Source organism: Pithys albifrons, chromosome 4 (assembly GCF_047495875.1).
Source record: "Pithys albifrons albifrons isolate INPA30051 chromosome 4, PitAlb_v1, whole genome shotgun sequence".
Lineage (NCBI taxonomy): Eukaryota > Metazoa > Chordata > Aves > Passeriformes > Thamnophilidae > Pithys > Pithys albifrons.
This window is the reverse complement of record NC_092461.1, coordinates 53,833,663-53,846,341: the sequence shown is the minus strand read 5'-3', so window position 1 is coordinate 53,846,341 and position 12,679 is coordinate 53,833,663. Positions and strand designations below refer to the sequence as shown.

The window sequence follows — 12,679 nt, the reverse complement described above, 5'->3', positions numbered from 1 at the left end:
GGGGTCTGTGTGTTTGCTTCAGGCTGCACATCCCTTTTTATTGTGTCAATGCTGGTCAAAGGGATCACACTTCTCAGAAATTCTTTTGCTGAGCAATTGTCCAGATAGAGATGCTTCTTCAGGCTCAGCTTCCTAGGTCATAGGGAGATGTTTGTTTGGGGGTTTCTGATCACGTGGATTGATAGAGCCAGCTGGCAGACTAGAACAGCTGTGAAGGTATTTCTGGTTATTCAGCCTATTTACAGTGCTGCTGGGTTATACTCAGTAGGATTAACTCATCTGATACTTATTCCTTTAGAAAAGTCTTCCATTCTTATCCTTAACTCTGCCTTTCTCATATTAGCTATCATACTTAATGTTTTTTGGATAAATCATTTAACTGGAAAACAGCTGAACAGTTGCAGTGATGGACTTGTCTCTTTCTGCTGGGGCTGGGGGCTGTTGAAGTTACTGAAGAATTTTACCCATTGGATCTGTCATTGTTCGAGACTCCTGGAGCTCCCCAGCTGTGTATCAGGGTGGTTGTGAGCACATCCCATGCCAAGAAATGTGCTTACCACATTTGGGCACAGTCAAAGTGAGCAAGTCACACTTGGTTTTCTGCTTGAATTTCAGCTTGTCATTTTTTGTTGATAGTTCCAAGGATCTTTTCATTATCACACCTCCCTTCAGTTTAGCAGCAGCTGTGCATCTCATTAAAGCAGTTTCTAGTTCTTGCACCTCGTTAATGAAGGCATTACAAGACTGGACTGGACATGACTAACAGATTTTGTCACACAGCATTGGTTATCTTGCTCAGTGGATGCCTTGAACTTTTATAATTCTCCCTGAACCTACCTACATTGTGTAATACCAGTCCCAACAAGCATGGAGTGTTTCTGACAGACTGTTATGTGGCACAAAATACTTTCTTAGTTGGACATAAGTGACACAAGTTATTACACAGACATTGCTCATTTCATAGGCCTTTCACCCCTTTTGAAAAGACGTCTCCATATCAGAATACGTAATGATTTCTTTGCATGTGCAGTTCTTACTGCTTCTGCTGCAACTGCCAGTAAGAGTTCCAACCATTTGATGATTTTCCTCAAAATCTGGACTTGATCCATGAATATGTGGATGCAGGCCAAGGACCTAATATCAAATAGTTTGTAGTAGGAACTCTCTATTATAACTCATAGAGGACGTAATGAAAAGTGACTTGGAAATAGAATGTCCTAAGTTCTATGGCCATCTCCCTCAAGTCACACTTGCATTTATTTCTGAAGCGCTGATATTCCTAATTTTTCCCTAGATCCTCTTAAAGTTACAGGTTTTGGAGCAAAAGATTTGTCTGTTGGATAATGAACTTTTAACCCCATATTAAATGAAGTAATGCAGTTAAAAACTGCTCTTGAAAGAGGCTGAGGTGGAAGTGCCTCATTCCAAATGTGGGTGACTTAAAGGAACTTAATGGGACCATTATGGAAAAATAAATGGAGGTTCATAGTCATAATTACTTTAGCTGGCATGTTTAGCTGAGCAGCAACAAAACATACATCATCTTAATATATAATGTTAATTTTGCCAATAATTTATACCACGCAAGCTGAAATTACCACGTTAGATAGAATGAAGTCAGTGAAAAGAATCTAAGCTTAATAATTAACCTAGAAGAGGTGACAAGAAGGTTTTTCACTGCTTAAAATATAAATTATTTAAATACCAAAAGATAATGTGAAATTCCTTTATTTTAGCCATAATTGGTCTTGCTGTGGATGTGTTAAAAAAAAAAGATATTTCAGATATTTCATAACAGTAAATAAAAATGTTTTTATTTCGTTTGGAGAACTGCATTTGAATGTGCTAAGATTTTAGGTTAAGAAGTACTTCCAGCCTTGACATGCTTCTGATAAATGATGGATGCAAAGCAACTAACAAGAGAACTTCACTATTGGATGTGTGAATGGATATCTGTCTGTACTGCTTGAGAGAGGACTTTTTTGTCTGGTTGTATTTCTTGCTGTGTTTTCTCACGTGAGAGAAGTCAGTCTGGTGGTAACAGGAACTGGGAATCTTTGTACTAACAGAAAATCAAACCGTGTTCATCTGCCTTTTCCATTTGAACATGATTATTCTTTTGATAGAATGTACAGCATTTGTATTTATTGGGATATTTTCAAGCAATTTAGCATAAAGCGAGATAATCACATTTCAGTGGCCAGTAATATCCTTCTTTTAAATTTGGCCTTCGGGGCAGTTTTTGTAGCATCGTTGTGCAAATGGGCTTGTAAGTTTGATATATTTTTTAAGTATTTCATAATGGAAATCATATTAGCAATTTCACTACAAATAAATATATATGAAGGCAGTAGTTAAAACCTAAAATTTGGAAGAAAAGAAACTCCATAAGGTTTTAAATTTTTTGTCATTTTTATTTGTAATTTTGTAAAAACAAGGAGCAATACAGTAGTCCAAGATTTTGAACAGAACATAGTTGGCTTTTTAGTCATGGCTACATGGTTGCTTAAGGCCACTGGCACTTCTGTATGCCAGTGAACATTGGAACATAGGAAAACAAATGTCTTCAAAAGAAAGGGCTGATTTAATAAGCTGTTTGTGGTTACTCCTAGTTTTTGTCTATGACTGAGTTATAAAGGATATGCTCCTATGCCAGCCTAATTTTGATGGGGTGGTGTGAATTAATGGGTCCCTTTTCTATGCTATCAGTTGAACACAGGTGCATCTTTGTGCTTGTTATACAGGCCACCGATTTGCTGTGGTAGATAAGATCATAGAGGTTAAATGGCTTGTCTGTAATATGATGAATTGCACAACAGAAAGAGAATTACATTACACAAAGATGTGGGATGAGAACTTGAGATGGAATTGTAAATCTTTAGAAGGCATTTGGATGTGTAGTATTGAGAAACAGGAAATCCTGAGCATGGACTGTTCAGCATGAGCATAAATATCTATGGAAGTGAATGAATTTTAAAATTAACAAAGTATTTGGATTTTAAAACTCTGTTGTTTTTGTGCTTCTGGATGATCTTAACCAAAGGCTTTGTTCTGTTTTATATTTTATAGGTTTATAAAGCATCTTAAAGATATCAAATATGAATGCATTTTGGGTTCCAGTGTAGGTAATGGAAAAGAAGATTGAGTATGGTCAACACCTTGGAGAACCAAATCTCTTAAGAGCTATTTGAAAGTGGAACTACTCCCAGCCAAGAGTAACAGCTGGATTTCACAAGCTTAAATAACTTTCCAGCTGGATATTGCTTAAACTTCCATTTCCTTAGACACAGTTAACATTGTGAAAAAAGAGTGAGAAACTTGAGGATCTGTTTACAGCATCTGTATAGTGTAATTGTTATTATTGTCAAGTCATCCATTTCATGGAGTTGAGAGTCACGGAATCGTCATGGTTGGAAGGGATCTCCTGAGATCATCTAGCATAAGCCCCCGCTCAGGCAATTTAAATCTCTTGGTATGTTAGCTACGGATAGAAATTAAGTTAGGTTTTTAAAGACGTTAAACTGAATGTCGAATAGAAAGTGATATTAACAGTGTCTTGAATTTTGATGCGAGGAGTTACTAATCTGGATGCATCACACTGCTAGACCTTGATAGGGAAAGCAGGGCAGAAGGCCCTGGTGTCAGGGTGGTCTTTCTCTGTGGGGATTGAAAAAGTTCTGGGATATAGCACTGAAGGCCTGAGTATGCAAAAAAAAAAAAGAACAGATGTAACCTTATCCTTACCGACTTTTGGCTCTTTTTTGAAGTGAAACCTCCTCCAAACTTTGCTTGGTTGCCTGGAGCAGCCCAAAAAATGCAGGGAGTGAGCAAAAAATGAAGCAGCATGGACACTGAAAGGTCTGAAGCACAAATTTGTTTTCTGACCCTCAGTTACTTATCACTGTGGATATTTTCCACGAAGTCCAATCCTAGTTAGAATATTATTTATACTGCAGTATAAATAATAGATTAAGTAATAAATTAATTCCTTCTTCCTAAATTAAAAATAATCTAAGTTGCTTTTTTGATCTCAGAAAAGTTATGTTGTCTTCAGCAATATTACTTTGCACTCCTCCCTCAGGGTTACTTATGACATTGCAGATAACAGGGAACCAAACCTATCCTAAGGATCTCTACATTTAAATATTAATCTTGAAGACAAAATCTGAGTGTAAATTGTGCCCTTTGAAAAGACTGTACAGAATATTTGACAATAAGAATTCATCAGTGCTTGTGGTACAGATTTGAGGAAATTGATTATGAAACTTTGGTGTTAACAGATTTTCTCCAAAAAAACCCTCATCACCTCTTATTTTCAGAAGAAAAGGTAAATAAGCTGAAATGTACACCTGCTAGTATAGGGTTGACGCTGTGCTTCTACCCAGCGTAGTCATGGATCAGTTGCTGTTGCTGTGCCATGGAGCGAGCAGGGAACGCACTCACTAGATCAATCAGATTGCTCTCTTTGGTATTGTTTACAATAAGTGTTAATTAGTTTCCTAGGATATTACCTCATTTGCGGTCAAAATAAAATGTACACCAGATGGAGAGGAAATGAATTCTGAAGCAGTAATCTATTCATATACATAATTATTCCTTGTAACTCAGTAATGGTGGGGGTTCAGGCTGTTTAAACTCCAGCAACAGATAGATCAAGCAGGTGACATTGCTTAAACATTATTCAGGGTTTTACTGGGTAAACCATAAACAGTTGATATATGATTGCTTTTTGACTGACTTCTTTCTTGTGTTTTAATTTGATATTGTGATTAATATTTTTTAATTTAGAGACTTTGAGTTCAAATTTTAAAGTTGCAGAAAATGTTTGGATGTTCATAAAGTGTTACAGCATTTTTTCCTATGTCCTATTTTTGCTCAGTCTTGAGATTTGCTTTTAAAATGTGATGTGTAGATTTCTTAACGTAGAAACAGATACATTCTTAAAAATGAAGATAAAAGACCGGGTGTGAAATGTTTGGCAGTTTTGATGTTGGGGGTTTTTTTGTTTGTTTTGTTGTTTGTTTTGTTGGTTTTTTTTCTGCAACAACTTTAAACTTAAAGAGGATCTTAGACATCATGGAAAATAGTGAGAAAGCATGAATGCTATATTTATAGTCTGCCTGTGTTTTTTTTTCCTATAGATTATTTCATTTGGAAGCAAGATTATTGTTTCCTTTATGTTAAGAGTATGATCCTTCATGTAATTTCTCTCTCCCCTGAAATTGGTGGGTTTTGTTATTTCTAACCTTTTGAGATGATCATGTTTTTACAAAGACAAAACTGTTTCAGGAAACATATTCCTAAGTATGTAATTAGACAGCAATTTCAGTGTGAGACTTGATCTACTTGAATTTAAGGATGTGTTTAGTAAGCTTCTTCAATTAGTCCAAATTTACTTATTTTGAAATAATTGTAGTATGTCTACTACTCCAACAGCAGATAATTGTAAGGCTTAAGGGCAAGTAAAAGTTTCATAAACAGGTGCAGATTTTTTTTTCTATAGGTTTTGTGTTTAGAATAAGGGATTGCTAGAATGCAAACATTTTTAGAGACTTTTGGATCTGTAATAGAGCCAATGGGGGCTTTGGGCTTCATCTTTTCACTTTGAACAATGAGACTGGTTGAAAGATGGTGCGTTTTCATTGCTGTGCAAACTGTGAGGGATATCTTGGTACTGCTCCAAATATTCCATCACCTTCCTGAATCTGAGCATTTCAGTAAGAGGGTGTTTTAAAAGCACTTAATTCTTTTTGATTTTTAGGTAGAATAAAAATTTTAATATGACATAATAAATTCATATCATTATCACATTAATAAGATGTTAAGAAGGCAGTGGTAGGTGCCCAAATGTATGGAGGTGACAAAATGACAGCTGGTAGGGGACCTTAGTTGTGCTTTCCCTTTAAATATCTTTTGAAAGTAATGTTTTATGTGCAATCAGATTGTACTTTCAAATAAAAGAAGATCAGACTATTTTTTGTAGCTATCTAGTCTAAGATATAACATCAAGCATGATAAAACGTCAGATATTTTAAAAATGTAAAGAGAGCTTGTGCAGGTTTTATTTTTTACATTCAACTAATTTATGTAACATATATAGTGCTTTTCCTTTGGGTAAGGGATAAATCAAAATGTAGATGTTCTAGTTCACACTGAAATATTTGTCCTGATTTCTTTTTCAAAAGCAGTTCCATTACAGTGTGAAGTTCCACAGTGTTTCTTGTTTGGTGTTATATTGACCTTGGTTTAGTTGTTGGCTTTTTAAATAAAACGCTTCACAAATAAATGTACAAATGAGTAAGGCCACATCAAAGTGGTAGATATTAATTATACGTGTAGATAAAATAAGTTTTTGATGGCAGACAGGGGCCTTATTTATCGGCCACTGGGGGATTATCTCAGTTGGTTAAAACTTGGTTGTAATAATGCCAAGATCATGGGTTTAATCCCCTATGTGGGTCATTGACTTAAGAGTTGGACTCATTGATGATCCTTGTGGGTCCCTTCCAACTCAGAATAGTCTGTGATTCTGTATATAAGAAGACTTGAGGCAGCAGAAGATAAAAGAACGATAGGAAAATGAAGTCACGGTGTGGCAAAGTGACTTCTGGCTCTGACAGCTGCCCAAGCCTTTGGGCTCCCAGTGCAGGTTCTCCTTACTCTTTTATAGTTCTTTGCAGTTTGTGTAGAGGATGGTCATGAGGCATCTCACTGCTTTACTTTCTCATGAACTGTCAGTAACATCTCCTCCTATCATTTATGGATGGACAGAGAGTGTCTGAAATGGAAGAGAGGATCATGCACAGGGCTGTTCTGTCCATGGAGGCCAAAATGGTAGCTGAATGTGACAAACTGGTGTCAGTACATGCAGGTGGAATCAGTCTTGCTTCCATTCAAAATGCATATAAGGACATCAGATTTCTTTGAAGACTGAAAAGTCTTTCTGAATTAATTGAAATTTCTCCCTTTCATTCTGGTAACTAAGTTTGCTGTACAAATTTTCCCAAGATGTGTTTTGAAGCAATGGTGTGTGGGTGTTGGGTTTTTTTAGTTTGTTTGTTTGGTGGTTTGTTTTTTTCCTGTTTGGGTTTGGTTTTGTTTTTTTTTGTTTGTTTGTTTGTTTTGGTTTTTTTTGTTTGTTTTTTTTTGTTTGGTTGTTTTTGTTGGTTTTTTGTTTGTTTGTTTGTTTTTTAAATGACTGTATTCTGGAGAAATCTTCCCCTCTCTCTAGTAACATTTTATTACAATTTCAGCTTTGGCAAAATTAACTCAAATTAATTGCACTTTCAAACAACAAATCTATGCAATAATGCTTTATTTTATGCACTGTTCTGCCCAATGTCTAGGTTACAAATATTGCAAATTTCTGAATGTATGGTTAATTTGAGGGAAGTTATTCCAAACTGTGAAACTGTGAAACTTATTTCTGTGATTAAAAAAAATCAGTGAATAATCGCATCAGTACATTTGAGCACATGGAACAGATTTTAATGGGGTGGAAGGGAAATGTCTGTGTGGAATATGGGAGTCAGAACACAGCAATCTTGCATAAGAATAGAAAAATTATTTGTAAGCCAGTGAGAAGGCAAAGGCAACACAAGAGATAAAAAGTCTAAATTTCAAATGTAGCAATAGAAAAGGAAATATGAGGGGGAAAAACAAAAAAAAAATTGTGTCATTTGCAAAAATCAGGAACTAAACAAAAGTAACTGCTAAGCACCTGACTCAGCGAACTATCCAGCCATATGCTCAAGTGCATTTTTACTTAACAAAGCACTCCACAGTCAATTAAGCAATCACTGAGGTCAGGAGGAATCCTTCCATAACAGCTATGAGAATCAGTTTAATATCTTGAACTTTTTTCTTTTTTCTTTTGTAGTGTTCTTATTGTTTATTGGATTAGGCAAAATGAGGCTAAGACAATGATAAAGATTTTTATAATTTCTATGTCAAACTTTAAATGTGTATCTATGAAAAGCACAGTTTTCCTGACTAATTTCCAAAATGTATTTGAAAAATTTGCATCAATCATTGGTTTTCTGTTTTTGAAATACATCTTTAAAATACAAGTTTCAAAGTATTTAAGAGAAAGCATTGGCATGGAGTGACCTCAGTTGTTTGTACTCCCTCTCCATGAGAATGAAGTGTGGCAATTTGGTAAGATTTGGAGCTATCTAGGGCAAATGTTGGTTATTTGGGAAAACACTGATGGTCTGCAACAGTGGTCAGCAGTGGTTTATTTCTCTTGCTCTGATGAGCATGTTTCAAGCAACCTTTTCAAACATCTTTAAAATGTGAATTAAAGAGCACACAATTCAGTCATGATAATGAATTAGCCATTTCCTTTTCATGGACCATGGCCAAGAGTCTTATCCTGCTCCCTCAAGCAGGGCAGAACAGTGTACTCCAGTCATCTTTACAGCTGTTCTACACCCATTGGTGTCATTTTCAGATTTTCAGGAAAAGCAAGACATACTGTGTTTTGTAATATAGGTGATTGTCTATAATCCCAGGAAATGGATCATGTTCACAGCCATAAGATGTTTACTGAGACTACCTAATTTACTATTATCTAATGTTAAATTGTCTAATCTAAGTAACAACTGATAATTAAGAAAGCTGCAAAACTACTGCCTTTTCATCAATGAGGTCATTAGCAATCACAGAAGAGAACAAAAGCACATCTTAATTAGCATATGAAGCAGAGGTAGGAAGAGGTAGAGACAGAATGCATTCAGAATGCATTCAAGGTCACCTGGAAAAGATTTTTTTGCTGTGAATAAAGATCGGTAACAATTAGGGCAAATTATCCAAATCAGAGTCCAGGGCAAGTCTGATTGTACATGGAATTACATTTTTATATAATCAGTTGTATTAAATGTACATAGTTGTTTAAAATGTGCAAGCAGCTGCATTTGGTTGTGTTGTCTTCTCAATTATTCTGTAATTTTTCTGCAAATTAAAATGGACTGTGTTTTGGGATTTGGGCAATATTCATCTGTATATTGGGAACTTTGAGTAAAATATGGACTAGTCTAAATGGCATATTTGAATGAGCAATCTCTTTTTTTAAGTATGTTTTAATGGATGCTTAAGGACCTGGCATGCGAGTCACTGTGTTCTGAGTTACTGTACACAGATTGAGTTGATTTTGTTCATACACTTTGGAAGAAATTGCTGAAGAAGTAGCAAGGTTCCTGATTTCAGAGCATTTGTCAAGTATACTATGACATTTATTTTCAATTAATTCTAAACTTTCAGAATTTGAAATTATTATTTTTATAACTTATGAATGCATGTATGGGGGAGTTAAAAACTTAACTCTCAAACTTAAGTATTTTGTGTGTCTAGTCACTAATTCGCAAGCAAGGATGAGACATTTTATTGAAGTGAGCAAGACAGTTCAGTGCAACTGTTTGTTGTGTAAGTTTTCTGAGGTTACAGTCCTGTATTAGTAAAATTGTTTAGAAAATTCATATTCTTATGCCTCTATATGACTTTCATGCTTATTTCTGGAACTAGAAAAAGTTGATGTTACAATTCAGATTATTATTAGCACAGATATTTTTGTCTTCTGTTACATGCTGATGATTATTAAGTCAGTTTGGCAAAAAACAACTTTGGGGAGAAAAAGCATTAAAGTCTTTTTGGTCTCAAGTTTGAAAAGTAACCCATTTTAAATTCAGTATCCACTGTGCACTCTTCATGTGAAACTTTCTGTTAAGTGTGCAGACTACAAGATAGTAGTCTTGTAGAATACCTTTCAGATATTTTAAATTAAAATGAGGAAAGAAAGGACTGTGAGAATGTGTTAGTGCTTTTACATTGTTTTATTCAAGAACTGTCTCACAGGCTGCATGGAATTTGCTCTGCTGTGATCCTGGATTTCTGTCATTTTGCTGTCTCTGAGGGCAGCAAGATATTAACTACTTAAAAGCTAAATTCCAATTATTATACTTCATAGGATCTTCTTTTTGAATGGTTGTATTTTTTGTTGTATATTGTAAAATCTATTATCACTGTGATTTATATTATGATAGCCTACAGATCTGGATTAATATGCTACCTTATAAATACATTGCTAACTTGGTTTCCTCAGTGAAGTAATTAAGTATCTGTTTCAGCTGGCTGAAATTAAGCTTATGAGTGAAGTATATGGACACTCTAAAATTGTAGGTTTTTCTGATTAACACTTTCATCGACTGATGTGCTTCTGCAAAATACTTATCAGTACCACAGTGTGCTGTAAGAGTTGGTAGAAATAAGGCGTTTTGAGACTTTTACACGGAGGAAAAAAAGTGTGATAAGATTATCATGTGACAAAAAAGGATTTCATTTGCTGAAGGGTCTGGAGGCAAAAAATTGCTGATTATTCAGATAGTGGTAGCTTCTCTATGAAGAAAGGTTATGTAAACTGGGATAATCTGTGATTTAGTATTCATTCCTCTGCTGTAACATGATGTAACACTCAAGAGAGAGGAATGCAGTGAGGGCAGTTAAGCACAAGAACAATTTGTCCCTTGAACTTGTGGATTCTCCATCCCTGGAGATTTGAAAAATACTCCTGAGCAAGGTCAGAGCAACTTGATCTGGCTTTGAAGTTATCCATTCTTTGAAGAAGTATTTGGATGAGATGACCTTCAGAGGTCCCTCCCCTCTTAAATTATTCTATGCTCCTAGAGTTATCTGGAGATAAAGTCCTTCAGGAATGCTTTTTTTCATGATAGTTGTTTCCAAATAGTTCTTTACAAGACAAACCATAGTAAGTGAGCACTGAAATGTTCTGTGGTTGATGACAGCATTATATTCATTGATGAAAAAGGTAACTTGATATATGAACCCACTGGTAGGTTGCACTTCTTGAACATAGTTACATTTTAGACCTATCTGCTTTTGTGTAACTCCCAAGACTGTTTCACCTGAATTCCAGGGAGAATGGAGCCCTGTCATGGGAGGTGTTAAGGAAACTTTCCTGTCTGACCCACAGGAGCCAGTCCAGCAGTCCCACTCCCATTCCCTGAGCTGGCACCGAGACCCCTTCACGGAGGGTGGTACCAGTGACCCGATGGATGATGCACTTGGCTCCCTATACACCCCACACTCAGTCAAGTTTTCTTACCAGCTCAATCCCAGATTTCCACATCAAAGTCTTAGACCTCTGGACCCTTAAAATATTTTAATCATGGCACAACAATAGAATAAAATTTTGAGCTGCATGTCTCTGAGGAGGGGCCCCAAAAAGAAGACTACCTGGGTGTTTAGATCCTTACAGTCTAGGTATGTGATAGGCTGGGCTCTTACTGGGCCATCAGTTCCTGCCATGTCTCTGAGTGCCCAGTCATCTGGCTGGTGCTACAGGTCTCCAGGCCCTTTGTTGTGCCAAGTGTTGGTGCCAGTTCAAGTCCTCTTGTCCCAGAATCCCCCACCCAGAGCTCAGTCTGGCACTAAATGTATTCTTCCACAGGAGTTCAGGTTTGGTCTTCCCAGTTGTGTCAATGCCTCAGTGTCCCACAGCCTTTGGTGGGCCAGGTCTCAGAACCATCCCTTACACATTAAGTCTCAGACACAAGAATGGATATTCTTCAAGATGTATTTAAATGCTCAGTACCCATTGATTTGAAATAAAATGAAATCTGGAGTGAGTGAGGTTTTGAATCTCTTTCTCCATCAATAAAGGCTAGAATTGAAACCAGTGAAGATTTGCTTCTGTGGTGTAATTGGTCTATTCCACAGACTGCTAAGCACACACCCACCCACCGATAAGATATGCAGGGAAAGGAGGTCACTTGAATTTGGATTTGTTGGTTTTCTAAGATAAAATGTTCTCCTTTTTTGCGCCCTCAATAATCCCGTTTTAACATTTGGTTAAGTTAAATAATACAAAGAAACTTATGTTTGTGATTTAAATATTTTTTCAACAGGCGTTTTTGATGCTGTGATCTTAAACAGCATCTCTCTTGCACATAAGAATCTGTATCAAGGCTAGAGGTTGTCACAAAATGTTTCTATTTAATAACAATGTATATATATGCAGATATATGTATTTTGGCTATCAAGATGTGTTCTCAAATGCAAGAGTTCTTAAATCTGTTTTCAGTCCATTCTGTGACACTTAACCCAGTTTAAAAAGAAAAATAATTAGGCTATTTTTTCTAATTTGAGGGCAAATTTGAAAGTAACCTTCAAACAGCTGCTAGAAACAACCTTAAAAGGAAATTAAAAATGAAGTTTTCTTTACAGGTGTCTTCCATAAAGGATGGGCTCTATCAGGTTACTTATGCTCATTTTAGATGTTCTAAAATTATCTGCTATAACTTCCTAATAATTTTATTCTTAAACAATTCATTAGCACCTATATGGAATTTTATTGGCAGATGGCTGTAAGGATCTCATCAGGAACAGAGTTTAAGAGGATGGTTGCATTATCAGATTTTTTTTTGCCTGTTTTGCCTTTCTATTTCTCATTCATTAGGTGACTTTAGAGTAGACTGTGACTGAGCATTAGGAGCATCCATGGTTCAGGATCTTGCTAATCTATCAGTTGACCTCCTGTCTTAAATTTCCAAACAGTAAACATACTTAAAATGTAGTGAGTAAACATTTTATTGTTTCTACAGATATTGATTTGCAACTAACTTTGTTATTAAACTATGTAATTAATATTATCCAGTTGAAAACC

The 12,679-nt window shown here is 35.9% G+C and overlaps 1 protein-coding gene across 1 annotated transcript in view; it reads left to right on the top strand.

Moving 5' to 3' along the window:
- The first annotated feature begins 3,019 nt into the window (after window positions 1-3,019).
- The window catches only part of SLC26A7 (solute carrier family 26 member 7), an 81,818-nt gene continuing 72,158 nt past the window's right edge, over window positions 3,020-12,679 (top strand). The window contains exon 1 of the mRNA XM_071554198.1: window positions 3,020-3,472. The gene's annotated coding sequence lies outside the window, so the exon portion shown is untranslated. The remainder of the gene's footprint in view (window positions 3,473-12,679) is intronic.